Below are 13,177 nucleotides of genomic sequence, written 5' to 3'. Positions count from 1 at the left end.
CTTTTTCACTTTTGCTTTATTTAGAATGTTCTAAACCAGATACACTCTTGAGAAGTTTACAGTATTTAAAATTCAGGTAAAGAAATAAATTATTTTTGTAAGTATTTATCACTTCACAAGACATTATTATGTTTTAGAATGGCAAATATTTTTATTTACATGTGCATAAGTGATAATTCTATAGAGCATATTAAAATGAAATACAAAGCACAGGAAAGCTATGAGTAAGGTGACATAAGACAACTGGTTTCAGGGTCTGGGTAACATTAGCTAGTCATACTTTAAAATCCAACTTGAAGAAAGTACTATAGGAAACTGGAAGAACTAGAGGTATTTCTGATGATGAATTTATCTTTACTTTTATTTCATGTTATTGCTGTTAAATGTGGCAGAATTGAAATCAATTAATATTTTTCCAGTTAGGAATGATTTGCCTATAGAAATCTGAGGGTAATGAAAATACATCTCTGTTTTTCATCATTATGTTTTAAAATACCTTGAAGAATTTCATTTTTCTCTGTCTGCTTTCCCTATGAAGAGAGGAGACTCCAGTGATGGAGAGATGTCAATGGATATGACATATATCTTAAAGAAAGTATTAGTTGTATTGTTAAAAATGTATCTCTGCAAATGTAAATTAAAATGTTTACTTATGAACATCAAGCATATTTGTAATTTTATGGCTGATGATTTGGATAAAAAGAATAAAACTTTTGTAAATTAACTGCAAATTTAAATTTCAGGAAAATTACAATTTTCTGTCCATTTGCATAAATTTCACCAATTCATATTTGTAAAGCTAATAGCAACAGTAATTTATATGGTAATGACAATTGTTCCATTGATATATTAACATTAAAAAAGGTTAAACTTTACCAAAATAGTTTGCTGTTCATGTGGTGACATCTAAATTATTAACATTCCATAGTAACTTGCCTAGTCTTGCTTTAAAGTACTATATTCTAAAATTTTATTATGTCAATTTTTATGCTTTGGTACCAAAGTTAACGTATAAGATTTTCAAATTTATTTATTTAAGGCCAGCTTAAATGTTTGAATAATTATATATTCTTAAGTTATGAGACATTGGAAATATAATTATTTCAGGCTAACTGCTTCTTGCTAACTGTAGATGTCAAAAAAGCGTTATTGAAAAAACAAGAGAACAGATTAGATACATACATTAGAACATTCCAAATAAAACTGAAATTAAAATAACCAAAAAATTATAAGACATATTTTGTGAGCCTAATATCCAGATAAAATAATTTTAAACATATTTTAGCAAGATTTATAATTATATTCATCTAAGACAGTCTAGTTTTAATGAGTTAAACAACTAACACTATAAGTTTTGACAAAATGTACATCACATTATCATAATTACTAGAGCCCAACAAATAGCTTCATTATATATATTCAGTAAGTGTTTTGGTCCATATTCTAAATCTCTGGTCAAAGGGGATTTCAATGCACCTCACACTGTGACATGTAAATTAATCATTTGAGACTATATATATAGATTTTTTTTAACTCTTAAAATAACTGAAGTGCATGCAAAAAATAAGCAACAACTTGAAAAGACTTAAGTTGAATCTAGAAAGTTGAGTAATTAATTTAAGCCCAAAATTAATTTGCTTAAAATTCAGACAAAATAGCAAATGCTTGTCTCAACACACACACACACACACATACGTGCATGCGTACACACACACACGCACACACAGACAACCTGAGAAATAACACACTAATTTAATAGAAAACTCAAGAAAAAAGACCCACAGAATTGGGAAGATGTAAACCAAAATGCAAGGACACAGAAGGAAGACTACCGGAAGCCAATAAAAGACCTAACAAACAAACAAACAAACACAGAAACCCCAAAGTGTCAGGGTAAGACTGCTAGAAAATCAGTGAGTCTTCCTTATAACAGATGGATCCACGCCAAAGATGATGATGGATTGCCGATTCTCTCCTCCCTTCCTAGGAATCCAATTTAGTTCATGAAAGACTTTTCCATCCTGACTTACATACCCCTTACCTGCTTTTTCGTATTTTCCACCCTGTTTGTTACCCATGCTTGAGATTATTTTTTTTCTGACTTACTTTCTCCTTTTTTGTTTTTTTTTTCCTTCAGCTGTGTCAAATCCGTTATTATCTACCTAACTTCTCAATTTCAGTTATTATATTTTTCCATTGTATAATTTCTAATTAATGCTGTTTTATATGGGTTTGAATTTTCTGATGAAATTCTCTATTTTGTCATACATTTTATCCAATTTATTAAGTACAACTTCTTTAAGTCCATTTGTAATAATATAAATAAATAGATTATCTCTGGGTTTGTTTCTACTAATGTTTTGTAAAACTTTTTTTTAATTGAATATTCTATTGAATGCCAGACCTTTATATATGAAAAATTCATAAAGCCTGGATGTAGTTATCTTCCTTCAGGGTAGAGTTGTCTGATGTGCAGTTGGAGTAGGGACAAATCTTCTCATCTATTTAAGGACTGAAATTATTCCAGTCTAGTATGTAGTTTTTGTCTAGATTCACCTTTGATTCACCTTCACACCGATGTAGACCTTTTGGAGAATAAACAGAGAATCTGTGATAATAAGTAGGGTCCATCTTCCTTAGAAGATTATTGATTCAAATTTTAATTTTTCCAACACTTTAAAATGAACAATTTTCCTTTGATTTTCAGTTGCTTTTCTGCCTGACTGCCTCTCTTCCTATATAACTTAATCTGAAATGCCTCAACAATGCTGATATAGTTAGGCTTTATGTCCCCACCCAAATCTCATCTTTAATTGTAATCCCCACAATCCCTGCATGTCAAGGAAGAGACCAGGTGGAGCTAATTGAATCCTGGGGGTGGTTTCCCCCATGCTGTTCTCATGAGAGTGAGTGAGTTCTCACGAGATCTGATGGTTTTATAAGAGGCTCTTCCACCTTTGCTCAGCACTTCTCCTTCTGCTGCCTTGTGAGGAGGGTGTCTTGCTTCCCCTTCACCTTCTGCCATGATCGTAAGTTTCCTGAGGCCTCTCAGTCATGCTGAACTTTGAGCCAGTTAAACCTTTTTCCTTTATAAATTACCCAGCCTTGGGCAGTTCTTTATGCATTGTGGAAATGGACTAATACAAATGCCTTATAGCAAGATAACATTTCCAGACCTCTCTCTTCTCCGTGTTCTTGGCCTTTCAAGCAGCAGTGTTTGCCATTACCTCTTATGATACCTCTGAAAGCTTTGCTGGTTTCTCTGCCTCTTGGCTGTCTGAGTCTAACTGGCTTCTTAGATTCTCACCTATGCCCAACTACTAGACAATAGCCAGAGGGAGAAAAGACATGCAGAATGCTAGACCCTCTTCAGTAAGCCCTTCTTCTTTCCATCTCTGCAAAATCTTGATCTTTCAAGGCTTAGATGCCTTCCTTGACATTGGTGTTTACTTGACTATTTCGTGTAGCTTCCATCGTGGTTACTGAAGGAAGATGAAAATGTTACAAGCTACTCTATCACAGCCAGTGTTACATTAGACCAAAGTAATTATTGCCTGTTTTTACTAAGAAAGGCAATCCTTCTTTTGTTTTTTGAAGCAAATTAAATAGAAATACAAAATCAAATTATAGTAACTCAAAATAATCTTTTAAATGTAATACACATTTTAATGTGAATATATCATCAATATCTGCTGCTTCCAAACTGCTAGGATTGATGGGATTAGAAAGCAAACAGGCAGCCCTTATTCCCAATAAAGTTTAAAATCAAACAACGTGAAGTGAGTTGACAGACTGTCAGTTGAGTTTTCATCAACACACACAGTTTCACCTGTGCATCAATGACTGTAATTGATAAAAAGTTAGAAAAATCATTTTGAATAAGTTTTCTGCAACTTTACCCATTTTAGATGGTCCATAAATATCAACTACCTATCAATCAGGAAACTCCTTTGTAATGCCTTATTAAAATGAAGGAAGCCATATCTGCATATGTGAAGAGGGCTGCGATTTTAACTTTCATTCAATGTCAGTTTAATTTCAGTATCCTTCCCACACCCAGTTTATGGTTTGTACAAATTACAACATTGATGGGTTTGCTAGGGTAATGGTGATGATCAGTCATTAATTCCCCAGAGCGTATCATATTTGCTGAACACATGGTGTAGGAAAGGTCACATTGAATTCATCTATTTTACGCTTCTGAAAATAAACCAGCACCACTAACCTGCTATAATAGGGGAAGTACACAGTGCAAAACTATGAGCATGCTATCATTATGAATATATTCACATTTTGTATAACTTATCACAATTAGTTTGCAATTAGATAAATCCATAAAATATGTTACTATTAAATTTCGATAATTAAAAAAGTAAGAGAAAAGCAAAAAATATTGGCTAATAAAGTTTTCTTTGTGTATTAGAATATGTTCATACACTTTGGTAAGAGGGAGGAAGTGACCTGTCTCTTGGGCTTTCAATCCCAACAAAGAAGGAGTCATGCTGCTTTCATAGAATTGCTACAATTCTCTACAGGTCAGAGTCTCAACAGCATGTACATTGCAAAGCTCTAATCTATTGCAACTCAGGAATTTAGGTGGTCCTTGTTAGCTAAAAGGTAGGGTTGGTCTAAGTTCAACAAAGAAAGTTTGTAATGGAACAATCACATTAAAATGTCCTAAATATATGATTCAACATCATTCTTGCTGGAGGTCCTAAGTGCACTCCCCTTTCCCCTAGTGATTAATTAGTGAAATTAATGTTCTTATCTCCTGCTTAGGACTGAAGTATGCAACCTTGGGATTAAACTGTTTCTCATATTAGAAATTTCAGTCTTGGCCTCCTCACCTAAAAATGAGTCTTTAAGAATTTTCTAAAAGTAGTACTAAATTCCAACCCCAATTTTTCAGGAACATAAACTTTATTAGAGGCAAGCAAATGAAGACACAATAGAAGACCTCTTTTAGTTATGCATGATATTCCTTCAAACTGTATTCATCTGTGACTTGGCCATGTCATGTTGGTGTCCGTGTGGTGATAGTGACAACTAATATTCCCTTTGCTGTTGTCGATCTTAGCCCATCATTACTTGCTCTGACGTCTTCCTTAATGTGTTAAAGCAGATGGTTAAATCGATTCAGCGCTCTTCTGCTGGTATTCATGCAGTGTCATCATGGATAACTATTTTGGAGATTAGGTTTTTACTGGCCATGGGTACTGAAAGTGAGCAATTCTTAGGCTGCTACTTTGCGATGGTACATTTTAGTTTTGTATTCATGTTGTTTCATTGCACGTTCCGCTCCACTTTTGATGCTTAACACAATAAAGCCTTCCATTGCTCATAACCAGGAACAAAATAACAGATAGAGACACTTATACTGATGTCTCTTTCAGAAGCAAAGGGTGATGCAGAAGCAAGGAGAATTGTCAGGACTTTAAACCGTGTAAACCAACAGGGTCAGGCAGATTGAAAAAAGTAATTGAGGCTGGGAGTGTTGACTCAAGCCTGTAATCCCAGCACTGTGGGAGGCCAAGGTGGGAAGATCACCTGAAGCCAGGAGTTGGAGACCAGCCTAGGCAGCACAGCAAGATCCATCTCTTAAAAAAAAAAAAAAAAAATAGCCAGACATGGTGGTACGCACTTGTAGTTCCAGCTATTTGGTAGATTGAAGCAGGAGGATTGTATGAACCTGGTGGGTATATAGGCTACAGTGAGTCATGATCTTGCCACTGCACTCCAGCCTTGGTGACAGAGCAAGATCCATTTCAAAAAAAGAAGAAGAAGGAGAAGGAGGAGGAGGAGGAGGAAAAGGAGAGAAGGAGAAGGAAGAAGAAGAAGAAGAAGAAGAAGAAGAAGAAGAAGAAGAAGAAGAAGAAGAAGAAGAAGAAGAAGAAGAAGAAGAAGAAGAAGAAGAAGAAGAAGAAGAAGAGGAGGAGGAGGAAAAGGAGAGAAGGAAGATGAAGAAGAAAGAAGAGCGCCGAAGAGAAGAGTCCCTATAAGAGCCTCCGAGGACTCGGACGCAACAGCCGCAGTCATCAAGCACATCACTACGCCTCAGCCTCCGCCTCCTCAAAGCAAGAAAAGGAAGGAAGGAAGGAAGGAAGGAAGGAAGGAAGGAAAGAAGAAAGAAGAATTGAAATTGTGCCTAGGTTTAAGAGCAAATAGCAAGTAACCCAAGTAGAAAAACAGTTTATCTCACAAGACTCTAGGTGGGGTAAGGTCACTTATACTCTAGGTCCTAGTTTTAAGTCTGTGATCAGGTATGGAGGATCAGACTCTGGAGTGTGTGGTTAGAGGAAATCAGTGCTTGCTTCTAGGTTTTTTAGATTCAACCAAAGCAGCTTTTAGTGAAGGGCTAAATACTAATAGGGAGACAATACCCACTGGGGTCCTCTATCCAAAGTCCCATGGACACAACATATTCCTGTGAGTTCTGTGTTCCTTTGGGGTGATTATTTGTCTGGAAGCAGGTTGTCTGACTCACATGTATTCTTTTTTTTTTTTTTTTTTTTTTTGAGACGGAGTCTCGCTCTGTCGCCCAGGCTGGCATGCAATGGCCGGATTTCAGCTCAATGCAAGCTCCGCCTCCCGGGTTCCCGCCATTCTCCTGCCTCAGCCTCCCGAGTAGCTGGGACTGCCAGTCACCTGCCCGGCTAATTTTTTTTTTTTTTTTTTTTTTTTTTTGTATTTTTCAGTAGAGACGGGGTTTCACCGGGTTAGCCAGGATGGTCTCAATCTCCTGACCTCGTGATCCGCCCGTCTCGGCCTCCCAAAGTGCTGGGATTACAGGCTTGAGCCACCGCGCCCGGCCTCACATGTATTCTCAGTCTCATAATCACATTATCAGTCCTCAGCTAAAGATACATGGAACCCTCAGTTATGATATTGGGGCAATCATAGAGCTTACGTCATGTCTTCCTCTCTCTTCAGGATCGTTGTCTTGTGTGACCTGATGTTCCGTATCTGAACATTATTGTTTCGTAGATTTTGTCCTTTGATTTTAGTTGTTTCAGATATTATAATAAATCCAGATCCTATTATTTCATCTTGGAAAATGCCCGAGAACAGTTTAACATTTATTTTGGCTGTAAAAGCATTTAAATCTTGTATTTTTCCAAATTTTAACAATCTACATTATAAATATATCCAAGAACATGTCATTATAATTTGTTTGAGAAAGAAATGTAAATGTTATCCAAAGGATAATGTATCATGTTCATTTTAGGTTCATTCTTCTTTGCTTTTGAAATATATAAGTAAATACACAATTATTGACTAATATTACTTTCTTCTTTGTATTACGCATAACATAAACATTTAAAATTACAATGCAAATCATGTATCTAAATCAAATTGGAACATAAAACAATGAGATAGTCCAAAACCACACATTCCTTCATCTCTTAAAATAGGTGTAAAATGAAATACCAATAATTGGAGGCATATATTTTATATGATGTTTTGTTTACATAAATCACAATTCCATATTCATCACTGCAATGTCTCTGTGTTAATTTGTACTGAAACCAAACCCTTTTTTAAAACCTATATTCTTCACTTTACTTGCATAAATTTAGTTTGCTTCTCTGTATGATTTTTAATATTCTATATTTTCTTTCTGAATTTATTCCTCTATAGTAGTTTGTCTTTCATTAAAGATTCCACTTCCTTCTTGAAAATTATGTAGTAATGTGTTATATATGTAGGCATTTTGAAAGTTCATTCTAAGAACAAAGAGAACAGTACTAATTGCTCAAATATTTAACTCTTATTATTTGTAAAAAAGTGTCTCATCCTTAGCATAATACACAAATACAATTTCTTTTATAACATTTTTCTGTTCAAAGCCACATCAATTTAGAATGCAAATCTCTTTGTAAATAGGGTATTTGAATTACCAGTTTGCCTTTATACTGAACGTTTTTTGTTTATTGAAGAAGATGGATTAAAGGGAAGAATAATACACCTCTTATCTAATTATACATGCACACATGACATTAGGAGGGAGATGAGACATCTCATCCTCTATCTTAGAGCCGTAACTCTTCACCAAGAGTGATAGTGCCCCTCAGAGTACATTTGCAATGCTTGGAACTTTTTTTTTTTCACCTGGGGAAGAGACGGTGCCACTTCCATATGTGGATACTGGCCAGAGATGCTGCAAAGCAGGAAAAAATGTACACAAGACAACTGCCTTCAACAGAAAATTGTCCATCTCCAAATGGCAACTGTGTCAAAGCTGAGAACCCTGGCTTCGAAGAAATAATTATTAGTTTCCAATTTATCAGATATATGATATAAGGAATAACTACTGCTTGTATGTAATTTATAGTTTTATACATGCATTTATGATCCATTAATTGGCAAATTTATCTTAGCCTTTGAAGGAAATATTATATTTAACACCGAGGAAATATGAGAAGCTGCATGCCAATAAATTAAACACTTACTCTTTGAATAGCACAAACTATCAATATCAACCAATAAAATGAATAACTGGAATTGTCCTATATCTATTAGAGAAATGTAATTCTTAGTTTAAGAACTTCCAAAAAAATGCCAGTGCTATAGGGTTTCACAGACAAATTCCATAATCAAATAATACAGAAATAATCCTAATTCTACACAATTCTTTGCTTAATTTTGAAGAGAGTCAAATACTTCTCCACTCATTTTATCTAATTATCATAACATTGTTATAATTCAGTTTTGCTTTTCCACATCTTCTCAATGTTTTTTAAAACTTCTCTTTCTAAATTGCAGTCTCAATCTTTTAAAGAAGTTTATGGTTCCTATTTACTCCTTGGAAAGAATTAGCGACAAGGCTATAGTGAGTCAAAGAAGATTGCCTGCCAAATTAAACTCACAAGCTGATAAAATCTAGGGCGAAATAATGTAGTTAAACATAATGATAATAATTTATTTAAATAAAGACATTTTACGTGATCAATATTTCACCATTTTTGTCATGTAGTATGTGCAACTGATATTTTAATCCTTCCACCTCCAGCTTAATTTACAATTAGATAATTTACATTTATATTTTCTTATGTAAAACACACAGTAAAAAACTTTCCATCTTTCCCATTTTTATTACCTGTTCAAATTATAGTTGCAGCAATAAGGTTAAAGATAAAATACTGAAACCCAAAACTGCATATCTCTTGGTTAAAATCAAACAGCTAATTTCAGAAAATCCTGTACTAGACTTATCTCCTTATATAACCTGAACCAAATATTATGACAACATTAATACAAACAAGAGCAACATCCACAATTTCACGTTCTTGATTTGTGAAAATTTGGTAAAACCTAAGTAATTGTAAGACATTTCATTTGTTTCTGGTGCTTGATGAAGTTGACTCCTGACTGCCTATTTGATATTGTCCAATGTAAGCACATATGTATTCAATTAAATTCACATGTATTCAAATTAAATTAATATCTGAAAAAATATTTTAGAATTCTGCCCACCACATACAGCCATTCAAAATTGGCGTGCTGGTGGTAAAGCAAAGACACAGAGGCCAATAAGGTTTTTGAGACATTAGCACTGCCAACATATCCGCTTCCCTGGATCAAAATACGTTGTGACTATTTAAGTCTTAAAATGTCCCTTTGGTCTCCAGGTGACTAAATGTACAGAATTGCATATTCCTTTCCAATAATTGATTAAAAAAGAAACTTCCAGAAGGTGATGCCAACAGCTATGGGGAAAAATTGAATGATGTTCCCTCCTAAGGAGGAGAGTCAATGCCTAACTCAGGAGCATTTTCTATCTCCAGGGAAAGGATACTTGCCATGCCTGGGTGGGCAAGTTCAGAACTGCTGTCTATCAGTGACTGCTGTAATCGGCCTAGTATTCCTTCCAAATCAAAGAGCATATTGTGGGCTCTGTTCTCATTCTATCATTGCATGTTTCGCTTTTAGGAAAACTAGTCATTCTAATATATAGGTCTCTAGATCAAGAGTAGCCACATCTAGATATGGAAAAAATAAAACAGATATCAATCAGAGTTCCTGGAATTTGAGCTAGAATGCAGTGACTGGAGGAGAATTTTGTGTTGTCCCCTAGAGGAGTGAGTGAGTCTGCAGGTAGTAAGGAGACGAGTTGAATGTTTGGAAGACAGATAGTCAGGCTGATCATTGGGACTGCCCCCCTAATGTTGCTGGCTCTCCTTTTAGCAACCTAACATTATTTCACTGCCCTGCTCCAATGAAAGGCCATAAAATGTGAGAAGAAGTGACATTTGTCAGGCCTAGATGGAAATTTAAAGAAACAGTGAACAACCCATCCACTTTTCTTTCTCTGGGTCTTTACAACAGGCATGAATTCATTAGAGTATCTGCCCTGTTGACTTTAGTCCTGGAATGTGTGACACAAAACAGAGTCCTAACCTTTCTTTACCACCTGTAGGTTGGGAATAAATAATCATTGTCTTTAAGCCACCAAGGCTCTGTGGAACACACACAGATACACACATACACGCACACACACACACAAACACACACACATATTTTAAACACATTTAACCACAGTCTGGTTTAGTCTATTTTGATACTACCATTGACTGTAACTCACTTAACATAGGAAAACAAAATTATGTAGCACTGTTTTTCACGTTCATTAATTTAGGCATTAGTTATAAGGCTAACAATAACTATGTATGCCTTCTCAATTATCATTACATGTAAACAAAATTGTTAAAATGGGATTCAGTTTTTTTGTCTCAGTATTGAAAAAATAGAGTGAAGGCAAAACTTTGTTATAAAAAGAAGCAAAGCCTAGTGTATTTTGGATCCTAGTGCAAACAAGCATCCCAGTTCCCCTGTAGGACAATATAACTTTACAAAAATGCCACAGTAATACATTTTGCATACTTTCCCCCCTGTGACAATGTTGTTTTTAGACACAGAAACTACCTAAATAGTGTATTTTTCATTTAAGAGTGTTTCTCAGTGAGGAGCAATCAGTGAGGCAATTGTTATCTTGTTTCAAGAAATACCTGCCAAGAGAGTACAGAACAAAAAATATAACTTGCATGGTAACTATCAATTTTATTGGTGAAAAAAGCAACTACTATTCTCTGGTTTAGGTTAGAAATACTTTTGCTGCAGATTTTCTTTACATAAAAGTATTCTTGGGATTTTTTAGAAGATGTTTAAAGTGGAAAAAAAAAAAAAAGTAAGTACTTGGACGTAAGCCAATCTTTAGAAGAAGTAAGTTGCTTCCTCCTAGGAACTGGATTCATTATTTGTTATACATAGTGAAAGCAAAATGTGCTGAGACAGATCAAACATTTGAGTGGTGACATTAAATTTAGTATATTGAGATGCTACCAGCTTTGTAATTAAAATGATTTTGTGTATTTTTCAATCAAATAATATGACAAATAATATTTTAATTGACTAGATTTTTAACATTAAAAGCTCTTCAAATGATTTTTGATTTGGTATGTATTTATAATGATTACATGTGAATGAGATTGGGATAAGAATGTAATTATATCTCAGATTTCAGTTTTTGCATAAACTAAACATCAATTTCATTTGAATACTAATGAAAAAAGTGTTTATACATTCAAAATAATTTTCTGAAGAATTATTTTATTTCTAGTCTTGCATATTCACATCATATGTAACATTAATATGGAAATACTTGAAAACAATCACAGAATGTCAGAAAGCCTCAACATGCATCATGTTGGATAACATTTCCCAGTGGGAGTGCTCAAATGGCCCCCTGCCAAGTTTATATTAATAGTGTCACAGTTTCTTATATAGAGCTTCCTTTTTCACATGTTTTAAGTTTTCATATTTTGATATTTATTGAATATCTTGATGTCACTAGGGCAATTTAATTCTTTGGGACATCCAACCAAGTGAAGTTCCCCTTGCCTATGTATAGAACTCAAGTACAAACTTTCCAACTAATGAATTAAGACATTCATTTGTACTTGCAGAAACTTGGTCATGTATACCTGTGTGAAGTGCATTGCTATCATATTAGCATGAAGTACAAGTTAAGTTGATGGAAGTACCGTTGATTGTAGAGAGAGTCTTTTTTAACAATACTTGCTAAGAAACAAAAGTAAGGTAAATATACAACTGCATCATAGACAAAAACTCAGAAATGAAAGAGCTCAATGAGAAGTGGAAAAAATATAGGGTGGCCTAATTAGAAAAATCTAAGTGCTTACCATCCTGAGGTTTAAGGAAAATACCAAGTGTTTTAGATCTTTAATGTTTATCATTCTTAACCTTGAATTCCATACTAAAATCACTCTTTAAGCAAAGACATATTCATGGTATATGCATCTATATTTTTAGTCTTAATCAGGCTTAAGAAGACACAACCTTTATTGTACTATTCCCCTTATGCTCAGCAGAAAAGCAGAGATAAGCCAGTTGCAACCCTAGAGTGCTGGGTGAAAAGGGATGATCAGTGGTGGCAGAGAGCAAAGATAATAGCGGAAGAACCACTCTCCTGGTGAAGCACTCAGGAGACCGTATGCATAAGACAGACAATAACGAGAATGCATTCTGATCATCCAATTCTTAGCCCATGATGTTTAAATTACAAGTGGCATGGTGGCAAAATACATGACTTACTTTTACAAAAATGGACCAACAATAGTACTTGATGTTCAACATTCAATTTCAGTCACTATATATTTTTGATAAGGCAAAGAAAACAAAACAGACAAAAGTCAGCCTTCTACAGACGTTGTGGGGGTATGATTATTGTGGTGACCATGAGAATTCCCTGTTTGGCAGACCTGCTATGGGGAGCATATTTGACACCCCAAAGAACATCCCTCTGGTCTCTGGATCTACCACCATAGATTTCCAAGTTCATAATTTCCCCAGGTTGCTCCCAGCCAAAGATCGACCATGACAGGGTTATTAGTGCCAGCCCATCTCAATGGGACATGAGACTACCCTTACGGAGTGTTTGGACTCAAATAATTCCCACAAGCTCAACCAAACTTTACCAGAATGATGTGGCAATTTTAGATCTATCTTGTCTTTCTTTTTTCCCACTCCCTTTTCAGAAGCATCCGGTTTGAGTTTTTACTCTGACTATTCTCCCTGTCTACTTCTGATTCCATATATTTATGCTTTCCAAGCACATTCCTCAATAAACTTTTTGTACTTATAATCTCATCTTGGGGTC

The sequence above is a fragment of the Rhinopithecus roxellana genome, chromosome 21 (assembly GCF_007565055.1).
Source record: "Rhinopithecus roxellana isolate Shanxi Qingling chromosome 21, ASM756505v1, whole genome shotgun sequence".
Lineage (NCBI taxonomy): Eukaryota > Metazoa > Chordata > Mammalia > Primates > Cercopithecidae > Rhinopithecus > Rhinopithecus roxellana.
Note: the sequence above shows the minus strand (reverse complement) of the source record.